At 44.2% G+C, this 19259-nt stretch overlaps 1 pseudogene; it reads right to left on the minus strand.

The window, feature by feature from the left end:
• Positions 1-13834: 13834 nt before the first annotated feature.
• On the minus strand, positions 13835-18123 carry LOC147337350 (TBC1 domain family member 2A-like; annotated as a pseudogene).
• Positions 18124-19259: the final 1136 nt, after the last annotated feature.

Consider the following 19259-nt stretch of genomic DNA (forward strand, 5'->3'; position numbering starts at 1 on the left):
ACGCAAACAGCCTTGGCAAGAATCCATGCACTGGTCGGAAAACAGCAGAATAATTCTTTAGATAAACCTTTAGCTTCACCAGGCGACCGCTTCGTTTACCCCGGCGACGAGGACGCTTTCGCCGGGAAGGTAGCGTGGGAACCCGGTACAGGTAACCCGGGGTTTCCGATGCAAATGGGGGCAGGGGTTGCTGCCCACCAGCTCCAAAGGACACAATATTTTGGACCACAGGTTTGAGGTCCAATAGTGTCTGGCGATCATACCTCAGCAGAGACTTTGTTTCATGAATGACACAAATTAAAAATAACATAAACAGGAACAAACTTGGCAGTGACAGACGAGTAGCCACACACACCGGCGCCATCTTGCCAATCTTCAGTGTGAGGTTTCCCTCAGAAGCATGTAGAACAGGGGTGGGCAATTCCAGATGAAAATGAACAGTCATCCACATCTAAAAGATTTGTAGATTCGAGGGACCGGTATAATACATCTAGTACATCTTTGTTTAAACCTCAGAACACAAAAAGGGAACAAACCATTGTATACAGATTTAAAAGTGCGCAAAGCAACGAACAGTCACCCTCTGAAACAGCTGAGGTTATCACAACCATTGTTTCTGTAAATACACAGGAACAGTCACCCACCTCAAAAAGATTAGTATATTCAAGGGACCAGTGTATCTACTCTGGTCAAAAGAATCCATGCTTCGTACTGATGTCCACAATTCTTTTTTATTCCTCTCACAATCATGGAGCACCGTGAAAACTAGAAACGAGTAAAATAATATCAATAGCACATATGACATCCATCTCAGCCACTTATTTCTTTTCACAAGATGCACAAGTGCTTAACAAATAACAGCATAATGTTTTTACCGTGTACGCCTTGTAAAACCAGTAGTAGAAAAGTTGTAGGTTCGTGCTCTTGTGGGGGAGACGTATGTTATCCACCACCTCGATAGCTAGCCGAGAGTTCGAGGGTCACTAGAGCCGCCGAGAACGCATGAACTACTTACGGTAGGACGTTTTGCCAAAGTAAGACGTTTTGTCAGAACACCGAGTCCTCAGGAGGATGCAGCCCATGAATTTGGACACGATCTCAGATGCACTTCTGGTGTTGTCATGGCAACCCACACAAACATTTCAGCGTCAGCTACAATGAGGCGGAGCCCTTACTGGGACACTGAGCTCAGGTAGAGTGAAAGACAACATTTTTCCGCATCCAAAACAGCAGCGCTGTTCCTGTGACCTCTAGTAAAGCCTCTACTTGGGAAAAGGGAGTCTTTCATCAAAGCATCCTGCAGAAGTTGAATAAAAATATGCAAATGTTTAAATGATGCAACTTAATGAAGGCTGACAGCAGTTGTACTATTTTACATTGCAGCGAACAGGGGTGACCATTATTTTCAACGTTTTTACAGCATTTTTCACATTGAAAGTGAAATAATATAAATAATGTCTCAATTAAATTGCGTTAATATTTAAAAATACAAAAACTACAGCTTTGTTCACAAGCCAATAAAAATGTACTTGGGCCAGTGGTAAATGAAAATAACACTTATTCAGCACCTGGTTGTTGCGGCTGCATCAGGACACCAGATGTTCAGCCTCCATCCTGTAGGCAGACTTATCCCCGTCTGAGAGGAGTCCAATAATGGTGGTGTCATCTGCAAGCTTAATTAATTTGACAGACTGGTGGTTGGAGGTGCGGCAGTTGGTGTACAGGGAGAAGGGCATAGAAGAAAGAACACAGCCCTGAGGGGAGCTCGTGCTGATGGTCCGGGAGTCCAAGACATTCTTCCCCAGCCTCACTGGTTGCTTCCTGTCCGTCAGGAAGTCAGTGATCCACCGGCAGATGGGATCAGGCACATTCATCTGGGAAAGCAATCCTTGAAGAAGGTCTGAAAGGATGGTGTTGAAGGTAGAGCTGAAGTCCACAAACAGGATCCTAGCATAGATTCTGCAGGACAAAGTGTAGGGCCATGTTGATGGCATCGTCTACAGACCTGTTGGCTCTGTATGCAAACTGCAGGGGGTCCAGGAGGGGGGCCGTGAGGGTCTTAAGATAGGAGAGAACCAGGCGCTCAAAAGACTTCCTGACCAGATGTCAGAGCCACAGGTCTGTAGTCTTTTCGTCCAGTGATCTTTGGCTTCTTGAAAGCTATATATGATATAAAAATTATATAAAAACTGTTAATCAGCAAAAGAAATGATATCATAGTTCTTATAAAGAAAGCCTCTATCAATCAAACACCAGCAGTGTAGCAATGTTGTTCACTTACACTGTATATAAAACACTGATTTTGGCTACATCCAGTTTTTACTGTATTATAAACATTTTTTACCATGAAGAGTAAAGTGTTTGGCATTTTTGTCATTGTTATTGAGCTCAGAGATCAGGCCCAGCCCAGTATCTACCTGGTTATGAGCAAGGAGCTGGAGGTGATAACTCAACAATAACCAGGCCATGCATGCATGGATGGATGCATGGATGGATCAGTTTGTAGGCTGTGTGTGGTCAGCAGCAGGCTGCTGGGTGTGGACCAAGAGGGAAAGCCCAGCATGTGAAACCCATCAGCAGAAGGCCAGAATAAAGGTGCACAGACAAACGCAGCCCAGACACTCAGGCAGGACGAGTAAAATAAATGGCAGCAAACACAGTATGATGTGGTAAAATGTGCTTTCTTTCACAAACAGATAGCACAAACAAGAATCACAAGAATCTCCTTTGTGGTTCTTGTTTTTCTTTTGAGTACATTAATAAAAAGTTGAAATAAAGTGGCAATAAAATTCATGCACTGAAGACCACACGAAACCCTAATTCACCCTACTACCTGTTGCCTTCACATTCCATTTGCATCCCTTGTCCACAGAATCAAAAATGACCCTTCTTCGCTAAAGATCGAACATAAAGCAATTGCATTTTAAATGGAAGCCCATTTTGCATTAAGAAACACTATCAGCAATCAGAAATTGTGTATATCAGAGTTCTCTGTTTTTACTGTCCTGAAAACTGCATTAATTCAGTGGATGCGGTTAGGTTCAAAACAACGTAATATAAGAGGGCAACCAATTCAATCTAAGAGGGATCCAATTTTTATCCATTCATGTACCAGCTACTGGCTTTTTGCTGTTATGTTCTCATATCGCGTGAGAGTTTATTTGCCAGGTGTCAGAAGTCTAATAATAAAGCTCCGGCACAACGTGGTCGAAGTTACCCGCATATCGGATCGCATCATGTCAGTGAAGATCGACGCCGACCCGACCGTCCTACGGATTATCTCCTGCTATGCACCACAGACCAACTGCCCCGACGAGGAGAAGACAGAATCCTGCGCGCCCTCGACGACCACCTGCAAACGATTAGCCCTGAGGAACACGTGGCGGTAGGCGGCGACCTAAATGGACATGTAGGCAAGGGGAGAGACGGATATCACCGATTCCATGGCGGCCAAGGATTTGGGACCAGAAACGACGAGGGTTGCCGGGTACTGGACTACGCAGAGGCCCACGATCTTGCCGTGACCAACACCTTCTTCAAAAAGAAGCCGGCACACCTCATCACATACTCCAGCGGCGGCAGAGACACCCAAATCGACTACTGGCTAGTCCGAAGACCCCATCTCAGCCTAGTCACGAACGTAAAAGTCATACCATCAACCAATATTGGCCCTCAACATCGGCTACTTGTGATGGATCTCCGACTCAACCTTGGCCAACGACGACGAAGAACACCAACCACGACGGTGGAGAAGATCAAGTGGTGGCGCCTCCCTGAGGGATCCAATTTTTATCCATTCATGTACCAGCTACTGGCTTTTTGCTGTTATGTTCTCATATCGCGTGAGAGTTTATTTGCCAGGTGTCAGAAGTCTAATAATGAATAAAGTTCAGGATATGCTTAAAAACTCACCTCAGTATAGCCGTCATCAGAAGGAAGTGCGCTTCACTGACTCATCAACTTGTCTCAGGCTTTCCACAAAGTTTCACAGTTGACCTTAAAGTAAGATGCTGCAAGCTTACCTTGCAGTGTATTACTTTTTAAGGTCTAAAGACCCTAAAGTGCGCTATAGATTGAAGTGATTTGAACTGACAACAGGGCTAATTCAGCACTTCAAGTTAACATCAATAAAAGTTTTTAAATTTATTCTGATTTCCGTTTGTTTTCATTGCCTGTGCTATCTGTTATTTAGTTCAAATTGTGGGTAGATAATGCTGTGCTGTCATGTGACCTGTTCTCTCATGTGTGCCTTTCTCTTGTTTTGTATGTATTTCTCGTTTGTTATTTATTCCTATTTTATTCCTGCAATTGGTATGGAATTCATTTTTTTTAAAAATTGATCAGTGTTTTGAAATTAGATGTGATGAAGATGTGACCTTAATTTACAAAATCAACATCATGTTGGATTCAATGAGACATGAAACTAGTGCATGAAACAGGTCTCAGTAAATGTTCTCATAGACTGCAATACACTGCCCCCTGCTGGTCATTATAAAGTCTGCAGATGTCATTTGACATGAATGTCATATTTGTGAAACAAAATAAAGGACTCTGTAAAATAAATGAAAATCAAATATTTATATACAGAATATTTATGTACAAATGCTGAAAAAGACATTTGAACAAGATGCACACCCAGTAAAATTTAAAAAAAAAAAGAAAAGTCAGTTTTATCATGTGACTATCATGCTGTCATTTCTGCACAATGCACTTTACACCAGATCAAAATAAAACACTGTGAGGTCGTTCTAACCGGAAGCCCAGAGAGCGTCGACAATGCAGCACAATGCCCTGAAGCATCAGCATCAAAATATACTTCAAGTACCAAAAAGTACTCATTGTGCAGAATGCCCTATTTTTGAATAGCTGGACATTTTAATTACTTTATCACCAGCTGTGACTACAGGTGATAATCAACCATGTTTCATAGGGATGTGACTACATTTAGAAATGTCACGCATTTTTAGGTATAAAGCAAAAGATGCAATGAAATAAATAAGCTATCACATATTAATCCAAATGAATTCACTGAAATACATCTGCACATTTCTGCAGCCTGACTTATTACACACGTGAACACAGTACACATTTGTTTACTGCAAGCTTGTTTCAGAGATGTGATGCAGTTAAATCTGTATGCGTCTGTTTCCTTGTAGTGTTAGTAGAGATGGTGAACCTGACACAATCCTGTGTTTGGTGTGAAGGAAACCAGTTAACAGCCGGTTTAGTAAAATTCTCTTGAACTCATGGAAAACTCATCGTCGTCTCGAAGTGAGCAGCTGAAGCGTCCCGTGTGATCAGAGGTCCTCGTCATCCTCGCTCACCATGACGTCGAGCTCTTTGTCTTTCCGTACGACGCTCTCGGTGATGAACTCCTTGTGCTGCTCCTCCAGCTCACGCAGCTCCGCCTGCAGGCGCTCCAGGTGGAGCACTCGCCGGTTCCTCAGCAGCCGGCTGGGGAATGGGTTCATGTCGTTGAAGGCGATGCTGGTCAGCTTCCTGCATGGACACACGCAGGTGGAAAGGACTCGATCACCAACACAGAGGAACTGGAAACTGATCAGCTTGAGTGTTTCTGTTTTATGCTGCTTGATACTTCAGGTACTGCAGTTTGAGCAGGAAATACTGGACTGACTGGACCACATGTATCCGAGAGCTGCAGATACTTAAAAATCTTTAAATCGTTGTTACTGTGATCAGGGAAATTTAAACTTCTCACAAAATTTCAGTAAAAAGGGTTTGAAGCTCAAAGATTCAACAGCTACATCCGCTACACTTCTGAGAGTGTAACAGCTCGTAGATTAAGGCGGGTGGAGGCGAGTGCATTGGAGACGGTCTTTGTGAATGTTACGAGTTCAAAATTGGGGATGGAAACAAGAGAAACACCACAATAACAACACTGGTCCGGTCGGGTTGAGTCAAACGATGATTTAATGATCACACACGTGGGAGATGGACACTGTATGCAGACAGTCTCAGATCTCAAAATGGTGGAGCATTGCTCAAACTTTTATAGCCCCTGGTGCCTCCACCTTATCATAAAAAGCCTAAACATTTACATGCCTTCTCTCACACAGCGCCTAAGCTACGACCTTGGCTCCCTGCTTATCTGCTCCTGCTGCGATGGGGCAGAAAACTCCAGCATATTCTGTTCTCTTCTAATCAGACAAATAAGACAATAACTCTCTGTGTACAGTATTTCTTATAACTCAGCAGTATAATGCATCATACAGCAATATCCTTCATTCACAACAAGCCAGCAGTTTAATGTAATGCAAATCAGTTTAACTAATGCAATAGTTATCAGCTTCTTCTAATTCAGGAGAATAATGCAAACTAATCTACATAATAATTCACCATCTTTAATTCGGGGTATAACATGGCATAAAATAGCACTACAATCCAACAATTCCCCCTGATGAGGTCATTAAAATAATGACCTCACAAACACCCTTCAATTCAGTGTGGCCGGGTTCATCTCTTCTCACTCCTGAGGTCCTTTGTCCCCCTGAGGGGCGAACCATATGTGGGATGACCTCTGTGTTTGCGCAATTCAGATGCAAGAAAAACTATGATTCCAACAGTAGCAGGTCCAGATGACACTCCCCAGGTCTCCCACAGCTTTATTTTGGTGCTACCTCATACCCTTCAGACGTACTCAGACTAGAACCTCTGTCCAAAGAGCTTTTAGCCTTTATTTTATTGCTGCAGCTACCAGTGTCGTCCAGTTGGGTAATCCTCTGCTCTTCATTCTTCAACCTTAGGGGTTAGACAACCCTTCAGTCGTGGCACAGATCAGGGGATTATTCTGCCCCGATTTCAAACAATGATCTGTGTATCCTCCAGAAAAAGGAACAGGAAGGTGTCCCCCTTTTTTGCCCAAAAGCCTCTCAAGCTTCGTTGGTCTGGTGTTCCCGGATTTCCGCCAACCCCTTCATGGTTATTGCTGTGTTTATGGGATCCATCCTTTCGTGGTGACTAGCTGGAGCCCAAACGCCATGACCCTTGGACCCAGTTGATGTCTCGGCAGTCACTGTGTCTGTCTCTGCTACGGAGGATCCTCGCATATCTGTGACCTCGTCTGGTGTCTGTTCCTTTCTCTGTAAGAGACAGAAAACCAAAACACCTCTCTTCCTACCCCTAATAATCTAATGTTGTTATCTACTGACCTTCTAGTGATTCAGAATTGGTCTAAACATTCAGAATGTCCCAGGGACTTACTCTAATCATATCTTATGTGTGTGTAAGCGTGTTTTGCATTTAGCCCTCTGCACTCAAAGTCAATACCTACAATATATCAGTCCGGACAGTCACGCCAAACGAAGCTTATGACCTTCAAAAGACCAAGTGCCAACTCGTTTTAACAGTGTTCTGGTAGCGATGCCAGCAGTCTTTGAGAATTTGAAATGATACATGCAGTTTATCCTTTTTCCACCTCTGTTCTGCTCGACGACATTCCCTCTTAACAGCACGACTGCTCTCATTAAACCAAGGCTCAGGTTTAGCCTTAAGCTGCCTGGTTTTTAAAGGAGCCACAGAGTCCATGATTTTTTGACAGCAAGAATTAAACCAGGAATGTAGGTCTTCTGTGTCAGAGGAAACAAAGTCAGAAGGCCCGCCGAGCTGATTAAAAGCAGCAGAAAACTGCGCAGCAGTGGCGGGGTTAATAACCCGACAGCACCGAGTAGCAGTGCCAGGTTTAACTGCGGTATATGTCAAACCAACGTTGAATAACACAGGCATATGATCTGAGAGTGCACAGTCACAAATCTCCAAGTCAGTGACAGGCAGACCATATGACAGAACAAGGTCCAGTGTGTGTCCGTGCTCATGTGTAGGGCCACGTACGGACTGTACCAGGCTAAAAGAGTCAATAAGGCTTAAAAAGTCCTTTACCAGTGGCTTATCAGGACAGCATACATGTATATTAAAATCTCCAACAATAAGAACACTATCATAGTTGGGCATAATCCCAGCTAAAAAATCAGAAAAGTCGTTTATGAAGTTCTTATTGTATTTCGGGGGGCGATAGATGACAGCGCAGAAAATCGGGTTTGTACGACTCACCTCAAATGAGGTAAGTTCAAAGCTGGAGAACGAAGGCTGTAGAAAACACTGCTTACATTTAAAATCCTTTTTGTAAACAGTCACTGTGCCTCCACCTCTGCCTGACGTCCGTGGCGAGTTAAAATAGCAACAATCCACAGGTAAAAGTTCAGATAGAACACTGGACTCACCAACACTCAGCCACGTCTCAGTCACACACAGAAAATCCAGATCACGGGAACTGAAGAAGTCCCGAAGAATAAAAGTTTTGTTTAAAAGTGATCTGGCGTTCACCAGGCCAATCCTAGCTGGAGCTGGAGTTGGCGCTCGGGGTTCAGGAGGTCCAGAAACCCGCCGCAGCGATCTCAGATTCCGATAATGTTGACAGCGGAGGTTTAGCCTGGGAGGGCATGGGCAGCGAGGCCGAGGAGCATCATCATCAAAGCCGACCACAGGCACCAAACAGGTATCAACAGGATCCAGAAAACGCCGAGACGCAAACAGCCTTGGCAAGAATCCATGCACTGGTCGGAAAACAGCAGAATAATTCTTTAGATAAACCTTTAGCTTCACCAGGCGACCGCTTCGTTTACCCCGGCGACGAGGACGCTTTCGCCGGGAAGGTAGCGTGGGAACCCGGTACAGGTAACCCGGGGTTTCCGATGCAAATGGGGGCAGGGGTTGCTGCCCACCAGCTCCAAAGGACACAATATTTTGGACCACAGGTTTGAGGTCCAATAGTGTCTGGCGATCATACCTCAGCAGAGACTTTGTTTCATGAATGACACAAATTAAAAATAACATAAACAGGAACAAACTTGGCAGTGACAGACGAGCAGCCACACACACCGGCGCCATCTTGCCAATCTTCAGTGTGAGGTTTCCCTCAGAAGCATGTAGAACAGGGGTGGGCAATTCCAGATGAAAATGAACAGTCATCCACATCTAAAAGATTTGTAGATTCGAGGGACCGGTATAATACATCTAGTACATCTTTGTTTAAACCTCAGAACACAAAAAGGGAACAAACCATTGTATACAGATTTAAAAGTGCGCAAAGCAACGAACAGTCACCCTCTGAAACAGCTGAGGTTATCACAACCATTGTTTCTGTAAATACACAGGAACAGTCACCCACCTCAAAAAGATTAGTATATTCAAGGGACCAGTGTATCTACTCTGGTCAAAAGAATCCATGCTTCGTACTGATGTCCACAATTCTTTTTTATTCCTCTCACAATCATGGAGCACCGTGAAAACTAGAAACGAGTAAAATAATATCAATAGCACATATGACATCCATCTCAGCCACTTATTTCTTTTCACAAGATGCACAAGTGCTTAACAAATAACAGCATAATGTTTTTACCGTGTACGCCTTGTAAAACCAGTAGTAGAAAAGTTGTAGGTTCGTGCTCTTGTGGGGGAGACGTATGTTATCCACCACCTCGATAGCTAGCCGAGAGTTCGAGGGTCACTAGAGCCGCCGAGAACGCATGAACTACTTACGGTAGGACGTTTTGCCAAAGTAAGACGTTTTGTCAGAACACCGAGTCCTCAGGAGGATGCAGCCCATGAATTTGGACACGATCTCAGATGCACTTCTGGTGTTGTCATGGCAACCCACACAAACATTTCAGCGTCAGCTACAATGAGGCGGAGCCCTTACTGGGACACTGAGCTCAGGTAGAGTGAAAGACAACATTTTTCCGCATCCAAAACAGCAGCGCTGTTCCTGTGACCTCTAGTAAAGCCTCTACTTGGGAAAAGGGAGTCTTTCATCAAAGCATCCTGCAGAAGTTGAATAAAAATATGCAAATGTTTAAATGATGCAACTTAATGAAGGCTGACAGCAGTTGTACTATTTTACATTGCAGCGAACAGGGGTGACCATTATTTTCAACGTTTTTACAGCATTTTTCACATTGAAAGTGAAATAATATAAATAATGTCTCAATTAAATTGCGTTAATATTTAAAAATACAAAAACTACAGCTTTGTTCACAAGCCAATAAAAATGTACTTGGGCCAGTGGTAAATGAAAATAACACTTATTCAGCACCTGGTTGTTGCGGCTGCATCAGGACACCAGATGTTCAGCCTCCATCCTGTAGGCAGACTTATCCCCGTCTGAGAGGAGTCCAATAATGGTGGTGTCATCTGCAAGCTTAATTAATTTGACAGACTGGTGGTTGGAGGTGCGGCAGTTGGTGTACAGGGAGAAGGGCATAGAAGAAAGAACACAGCCCTGAGGGGAGCTCGTGCTGATGGTCCGGGAGTCCAAGACATTCTTCCCCAGCCTCACTGGTTGCTTCCTGTCCGTCAGGAAGTCAGTGATCCACCGGCAGATGGGATCAGGCACATTCATCTGGGAAAGCAATCCTTGAAGAAGGTCTGAAAGGATGGTGTTGAAGGTAGAGCTGAAGTCCACAAACAGGATCCTAGCATAGATTCTGCAGGACAAAGTGTAGGGCCATGTTGATGGCATCGTCTACAGACCTGTTGGCTCTGTATGCAAACTGCAGGGGGTCCAGGAGGGGGGCCGTGAGGGTCTTAAGATAGGAGAGAACCAGGCGCTCAAAAGACTTCCTGACCAGATGTCAGAGCCACAGGTCTGTAGTCTTTTCGTCCAGTGATCTTTGGCTTCTTGAAAGCTATATATGATATAAAAATTATATAAAAACTGTTAATCAGCAAAAGAAATGATATCATAGTTCTTATAAAGAAAGCCTCTATCAATCAAACACCAGCAGTGTAGCAATGTTGTTCACTTACACTGTATATAAAACACTGATTTTGGCTACATCCAGTTTTTACTGTATTATAAACATTTTTTACCATGAAGAGTAAAGTGTTTGGCATTTTTGTCATTGTTATTGAGCTCAGAGATCAGGCCCAGCCCAGTATCTACCTGGTTATGAGCAAGGAGCTGCAGGTGATAACTCAACAATAACCAGGCCATGCATGCATGGATGGATGCATGGATGGATCAGTTTGTAGGCTGTGTGTGGTCAGCAGCAGGCTGCTGGGTGTGGACCAAGAGGGAAAGCCCAGCATGTGAAACCCATCAGCAGAAGGCCAGAATAAAGGTGCACAGACAAACGCAGCCCAGACACTCAGGCAGGACGAGTAAAATAAATGGCAGCAAACACAGTATGATGTGGTAAAATGTGCTTTCTTTCACAAACAGATAGCACAAACAAGAATCACAAGAATCTCCTTTGTGGTTCTTGTTTTTCTTTTGAGTACATTAATAAAAAGTTGAAATAAAGTGGCAATAAAATTCATGCACTGAAGACCACACGAAACCCTAATTCACCCTACTACCTGTTGCCTTCACATTCCATTTGCATCCCTTGTCCACAGAATCAAAAATGACCCTTCTTCACTAAAGATCGAACATAAAGCAATTGCATTTTAAATGGAAGCCCATTTTGCATTAAGAAACACTATCAGCAATCAGAAATTGTGTATATCAGAGTTCTCTGTTTTTACTGTCCTGAAAACTGCATTAATTCAGTGGATGCGGTTAGGTTCAAAACAACGTAATATAAGAGGGCAACCAATTCAATCTAAGAGGGATCCAATTTTTATCCATTCATGTACCAGCTACTGGCTTTTTGCTGTTATGTTCTCATATCGCGTGAGAGTTTATTTGCCAGGTGTCAGAAGTCTAATAATAAAGCTCCGGCACAACGTGGTCGAAGTTACCCGCATATCGGATCGCATCATGTCAGTGAAGATCGACGCCGACCCGACCGTCCTACGGATTATCTCCTGCTATGCACCACAGACCAACTGCCCCGACGAGGAGAAGACAGAATCCTGCGCGCCCTCGACGACCACCTGCAAACGATTAGCCCTGAGGAACACGTGGCGGTAGGCGGCGACCTAAATGGACATGTAGGCAAGGGGAGAGACGGATATCACCGATTCCATGGCGGCCAAGGATTTGGGACCAGAAACGACGAGGGTTGCCGGGTACTGGACTACGCAGAGGCCCACGATCTTGCCGTGACCAACACCTTCTTCAAAAAGAAGCCGGCACACCTCATCACGTACTCCAGCGGCGGCAGAGACACCCAAATCGACTACTGGCTAGTCCGAAGACCCCATCTCAGCCTAGTCACGAACGTAAAAGTCATACCATCAACCAATATTGGCCCTCAACATCGGCTACTTGTGATGGATCTCCGACTCAACCTTGGCCAACGACGACGAAGAACACCAACCACGACGGTGGAGAAGATCAAGTGGTGGCGCCTCCCTGAGGGATCCAATTTTTATCCATTCATGTACCAGCTACTGGCTTTTTGCTGTTATGTTCTCATATCGCGTGAGAGTTTATTTGCCAGGTGTCAGAAGTCTAATAATGAATAAAGTTCAGGATATGCTTAAAAACTCACCTCAGTATAGCCGTCATCAGAAGGAAGTGCGCTTCACTGACTCATCAACTTGTCTCAGGCTTTCCACAAAGTTTCACAGTTGACCTTAAAGTAAGATGCTGCAAGCTTACCTTGCAGTGTATTACTTTTTAAGGTCTAAAGACCTTAAAGTGCGCTATAGATTGAAGTGATTTGAACTGACAACAGGGCTAATTCAGCACTTCAAGTTAACATCAATAAAAGTTTTTAAATTTATTCTGATTTCCGTTTGTTTTCATTGCCTGTGCTATCTGTTATTTAGTTCAAATTGTGGGTAGATAATGCTGTGCTGTCATGTGACCTGTTCTCTCATGTGTGCCTTTCTCTTGTTTTGTATGTATTTCTCGTTTGTTATTTATTCCTATTTTATTCCTGCAATTGGTATGGAATTCATTTTTTTTTAAATTGATCAGTGTTTTGAAATTAGATGTGATGAAGATGTGACCTTAATTTACAAAATCAACATCATGTTGGATTCAATGAGACATGAAACTAGTGCATGAAACAGGTCTCAGTAAATGTTCTCATAGACTGCAATACACTGCCCCCTGCTGGTCATTATAAAGTCTGCAGATGTCATTTGACATGAATGTCATATTTGTGAAACAAAATAAAGGACTCTGTAAAATAAATGAAAATCAAATATTTATATACAGAATATTTATGTACAAATGCTGAAAAAGACATTTGAACAAGATGCACACCCAGTAAAATTAAAAAAAAAAGAAAAGTCAGTTTTATCATGTGACTATCATGCTGTCATTTCTGCACAATGCACTTTACACCAGATCAAAATAAAACACTGTGAGGTCGTTCTAACCGGAAGCCCAGAGAGCTTCGACAATGCAGCACAATGCCCTGAAGCATCAGCATCAAAATATACTTCAAGTACCAAAAAGTACTCATTGTGCAGAATGCCCTATTTTTGAATAGCTGGACATTTTAATTACTTTATCACCAGCTGTGACTACAGCTGATAATCAACCATGTTTCATAGGGATGTGACTACATTTAGAAATGTCACGCATTTTTAGGTATAAAGCAAAAGATGCAATGAAATAAATAAGCTATCACATATTAATCCAAATGAATTCACTGAAATACATCTGCACATTTCTGCAGCCTGACTTATTACACACGTGAACACAGTACACATTTGTTTACTGCAAGCTTGTTTCAGAGATGTGATGCAGTTAAATCTGTATGCGTCTGTTTCCTTGTAGTGTTAGTAGAGATGGTGAACCTGACACAATCCTGTGTTTGGTGTGAAGGAAACCAGTTAACAGCCGGTTTAGTGAAATTCTCTTGAACTCATGGAAAACTCATCGTCGTCTCGAAGTGAGCAGCTGAAGCGTCCCGTGTGATCAGAGGTCCTCGTCGTCCTCGCTCACCATGACGTCGAGCTCTTTGTCTTTCCGTACGACGCTCTCGGTGATGAACTCCTTCTGCTGCTCCTCCAGCTCACGCAGCTCCGCCTGCAGGCGCTCCAGGTGGAGCACTCGCCGGTTCCTCAGCAGCCGGCTGGGGAATGGGTTCATGTCGTTGAAGGCGATGCTGGTCAGCTTCCTACATGGACACACGCAGGTGGAAAGGACTCGATCACCAACACAGAGGAACTGGAAACTGATCAGCTTGAGTGTTTCTGTTTTATGCTGCTTGATACTTCAGGTACTGCAGTTTGAGCAGGAAATACTGGACTGACTGGACCACATGTATCCGAGAGCTGCAGATACTTAAAAATCTTTAAATCGTTGTTACTGTGATCAGGGAAATTTAAACTTCTCACAAAATTTCAGTAAAAAGGGTTTGAAGCTCAAAGATTCAACAGCTACATCCGCTACACTTCTGAGAGTGTAACAGCTCGTAGATTAAGGCGGGTGGAGGCGAGTGCGTACCTGGCATTGGAGACGGTCTTTGTGAAGAAGCGTAGGTACTGGTAGATCTCCACGCTGTCGTGAATCTTCAGGATGTCGTCCTCTTTGTATTTGAACAGAGCCAGAGTGTATCTGAAGATCACCTGCAGCACAGACACGCATTTCATAACAGGACACTCACGCCACACAATTAATTGGAAACTTTGAGGAGGTGAGTCATAAAATTACTCTTTCAGTTGTGGTGCAGTTGGGCCCTTTACTCATTACAGCTCTGATCGATTTCCAATAAGCCACTTGGTTCCTCAGTTGCCAGATAATATTAACTTACTTGGTAGTTGAGCTTTAAGTTTAAATTAAACTTTTGGGTTGGATCTACGTGGCTGAAGCTGTTGTCAGCATTTATCCCTGTGTGGTATATATTTCTGTGTCTGAACTGTGATTTTATTTCCTGAGACAAACGATGTAAAAGCTGTGCTGCATTTGTCACATTGCAGAAACAAGCCCAAAGCCATTGTCCCGCTCATCGTCTGGATTTACGCTGCTTGTGGTAGACTGTGAGGTCGTTACTAGAATTATCTGCTTTCCCACTCCTATTTCATGTCACATGACAGTTCCCCATGCTTAGTAAACAATGTCTTATTACTCCTAAAATGTAAATAAAGACATCTAAAGGTGAAAACAAAATCATTTTTGTTTCCATGGACACTACTGTGGTGCATTCAAGTGTTGTCTGCATTTCTGTCATGGTGTGTTCGGGTGTATGGTACCTTGGTACCCTCATACAGGAAGGCGTCCCACAGAGGCATCAGGATGTCGCTGGGCAGACTCTCCACAAAAACCACCAGGAACCAGTTGAAGGTGACCAGAGAGACGTCAATGTTGTGATCCTCAAAGTGAGATGCCAGGCGAGGAAGCTTCTCCGCCATGAAGTCCTTCAGCACGCGCTGGTCCGCCTGAGCACAAAGACTCACAGAGATCACAGTCCACCAGATTCTTGGTGTAGTAGTCCTGAGGCATGATGGCTTCCACCACTGCCACCAGACACCAGAAGGCGTCTTCGTCACTTTGGAGGACCAGCAGAGCGAGGGCCGCTAACCTGTGGACATTGATGGAAGGTGAGGTTCTGCCTGGAAGGCGGGTCCACATAAGAACTCAGATATAAAATTTATACTTTTGTTCTGACCTGTTGAGTACCTGGCAGTAGCCAATGGCAGGGTTATGCCCGGAGAAGGCCAGAAGGATGCGGCGGAGCTGCTGGAGGGCAGGGCTGGAGGGCGGGGCTGGACGGCGAGGAGAAGTGCTGATTGGTCGTCAGGGTTCGGTGAAGGTCCAGCTGGACCTGCCTGGAGGCAGGATTAGGAGCTGTCCGACTCTTCTCACACAGCTGGAAACAGAACAGGATTACTGAGTGCTCGCCAGCATTCCCGACAGGAAGAAGGAGGAGCCACCTGTGCTCAGGTGCGGATAAAGCACTCTCTCTCTCTACAGCTGTACCTGCTGATAGCGTTGCGTGTGGCACTCTTGGCTTTTCAAAGTTCTGGCTCGGACCAAACAGCGCCACACTCTCTGCCGATACTCCCGAGGGACGCCTTCACGCACCAGAATTTTGAGCTCAGGTGAGATGATGAAGTCATCGTCGGACCTGCCTGCAAGGTACTGAACCCAGCGGCTCAGCAGGGAGTGCTCCAGACCCTCCTACAGAGACAATGATGTATGATATAAAAAGAGGATAACCATTATCTGTTAAGCATTATGTTACAATTTAACATAATGTAAAATTGTAACATTGTAAACATAATGTTACAATTTTACATTATGTTACAGTTTAACATAAAGTAAAATTGTAACATTATGTTTACAATGTTACAATTTACAAATTGTAACATTGTAAACATAATCTTACAATTTTACATTATGTAACAATTTAACATAATGTAAAATTGTAACATTGTAAATATAATGTTACAATTTTACTTTATGTTACAGTTTAACATCATATAAAATTGTAACATTATGTTTACAATGTTACAATTTACAAATTGTAACATGATGTTACAATTTTACATGATGTTAAATTGTAGCTGTTAAGGGTGGTGAGTTAGCGAACCTAGACGCGGACTTCTCGTTTAAGTTGAACAGTGTCTTTATTTACAGTGAAGCCAAAATCAATCCACAGTTATCCACAGTGCAAGTCCCTTCAGTGCTCCTCTCCCCGTCTCCCCTCGTGTGTCCACAAAACTCCCTAGAATCAGTGAAGTGTCCCCTTCCGTCTCTCCGTCTCGATCGCGTCCAGGCTTAGTAGGCAGCTCAGAGCGGCAGCACTTACGGGTCGGAGGTCTCCCGTTGCTACGCGACCGCGTAACAATCGCAGCGGAGAAAAAGCAGAGCGAGAGAGGAGAACAAAAAAACACACACACACAGGTCGACCGGTCGGGGCACCGTCCGACTCTGACAGTAACATAATGTAAAATTGTATTATGTTTACAATGTTACAATCCCTACCCTCACCTATGGCCACGAGCTGTGGGTAGTGACCGAAAGAACGAGATCGCGTATACAAGCGGCAGAAATGAGCTTCCTCCGAAGGGTGGCTGGCCTCTCCCTTAGAGATAGGGTGAGAAGTTCGGCCGTCCGGGAGGGGCTCAGAGTAGAGCAGCTGCTGCTCCACATCGAAAGGAGCCAGCTGAGGTGGTTCGGGCATCTGACAAGGATGCCCCCTGGGCGCCTCCTGGGTGAGGTGTTCCAGGCATGTCCCACCGGGAGGAGGCCCCGGGGCAGACCCAGGACACGCTGGAGAGATTATATCTCTCGGCTGGCCTGGGAACGCCTTGGTGTTCCCCCGGATAAGCTGGAGGAGGTGGCTGGGGAGAGGGAGGTCTGGGCCTCTTTGCTTAGGCTGCTGCCCCCGCGACCTCGGATAAAGCGGATGAAGATGGATGGATGGATGGATGTTACAATTGTAAAATTGTAACATTATGTTTACAATGTTACAATTTCACATTATGTTAAATTGCAACATGATGTAAAATCGTAACATTAAGTTGACAATGTTACAATTGTAAATATAATTTACCCAATTAATTCTGTCATAACAGAAGTATGACTTCTCTGTGTTATTAATCCGTATTAATATCATAGGGAGATTAATATCCCTACAATATTAAGCATCAGACTTTATCAAATTTTCTAAAAACTTTTTTTGTTGGATAGTGTAGCGCAGCTGGATAGTGTAGTGGTAATACTACACATCTTTGGAGTCGCACGTTCGATTCCCACCCAGTATCCAGTAAGGGTCCTGGCTAGACCCCTCATGCTAACCAAAAATCCCTGGAATGGTGCGGCTATGTCTGCAGTCTCTCCGCTTAAATTTAGAGCTTGCTTGTTTGTTAAATGTATTATTTACTGTTTTTAGTTTACTCCATGATGGGGCTGGATATCGGGCGTCCTGCACCACCCATCCGGTCTGGAGCATAGCGAAACCATTTCTGCACTGTTTGAACGAAGGTAAACTCAGAAACTGCCCCCACCTGCTGAGTCAGGCCATCTAAGACAACAAAAAACCCCAAAAACAAACAAACAAAAAAACAGTAAAAAAGAGGGGTTCAATTAGAGTTCAAATATGAATAACCTCTCGCCAAAAGTCTTTAACAGCTAGAAAGCTGGCAAACTACTAAGCTGATCAACATGAAAGGCACAAGGTGGAAATCAGCAAACTGCTGCCTCACTTTGTTCACCTGTGCTCTATATTTCATGGTCCGGTTGGCTGCAGGACCAAACATTTGGCCTTACACCTTATTTCTTTATGTTTTGCTTCCAAGGTGCCAGACTTGTAGGTAACTTTTTACACTGACATGACCTCAGCAATAGTTTCCAGTCTTTCAACTTCCTTGGGCTTTGGCTGCTTTTTTACTCATTTTCAGTCCAGTCCTTCTACCTGACCATTTTCAGAGAACTCTAAGGAGCTTGGGGGAAAAAAGCAACCGGACTTCTTTAACTTTTTTGAAGACGTTTCGCTTCTCATCCCAGAAGCTTTTTCAGTTCACTGAAGCCTCATAAGAAAGTGACACAATGACATTTAGATAATAAAACTCGCCAAAAATGCACCTTAAGAGCACTGTCTCTTTAAATACCCTCTTTTGCTTGGTCTGCTCCTTATTTTTTCCTCATTTTTTCTTACTTTGGAGGACCAGCAGAGCGAGGGCCGCTAACCTGTGGACATTCATGGAAGGTGAGGTTCTGCCTGGAAGGCGGGTCCACATAAGAACTCAGATATAATATTTATATTTTTGTTCTAACCTGTTGAGTCCCTGGCAGCAGCCAATGGCAAGGTTGTGCCAGCCAGCAGGATGCTGCTGAAGGGCGGGGCTGGAGTCTGAAAGTAAGAGCTCGTTTAGACTCTATTCTGTGAACAGGCTTGCTCCCACGAATATGTGAATTCATCTGTAAAAGAGTTGAACTCTAATGCACCTGTTCCTCCTGCTCCCTGCTGCAGGGCGGCCTGTTGGACTACGAATGCCAGTGCGGAGCTAAGAAGATCAAAGAGGAGCTGTTGTTCTTGAACCTGCCAAAGTGAGTAACCTCAAATCGGTCCCCAAAGGCCTCAAACCACCACAGTTCAGTCGGTGTCAGTTTTGTTCATGTCATGTCCTCCTTGCGTCTTCCTTTGAGCCTCTCCTCTTTGTCTCATCTCTTTCAGTGTGCTGATCCTCCAGCTGAAGTGGTTTACGTTCACTCCATCATTTACCGTGGAGAAGAAGAACAGCTCCATTGTTCTGACACAGCAGCTGGTGATCAGCCAGGACACAGCCTTTACTGAAGAGGTAAGGGAAAAGGCACACCGTTCATTTCAAGTATGGATGGAGCCCATTTCTAAGCTAACGGGTGGTGCCGCTGCCCTCTCCCAGTAAACTGCTCG

The sequence above is a fragment of the Aulonocara sp. 'chitande type north' Nkhata Bay genome, linkage group LG2 (assembly GCF_057382095.1).
Source record: "Aulonocara sp. 'chitande type north' Nkhata Bay isolate Kocher_YH1m ecotype deep benthic linkage group LG2, A_spYH_male_GT1.1, whole genome shotgun sequence".
Taxonomy (NCBI): Eukaryota; Metazoa; Chordata; class Actinopteri; order Cichliformes; family Cichlidae; genus Aulonocara; species Aulonocara sp. 'chitande type north' Nkhata Bay.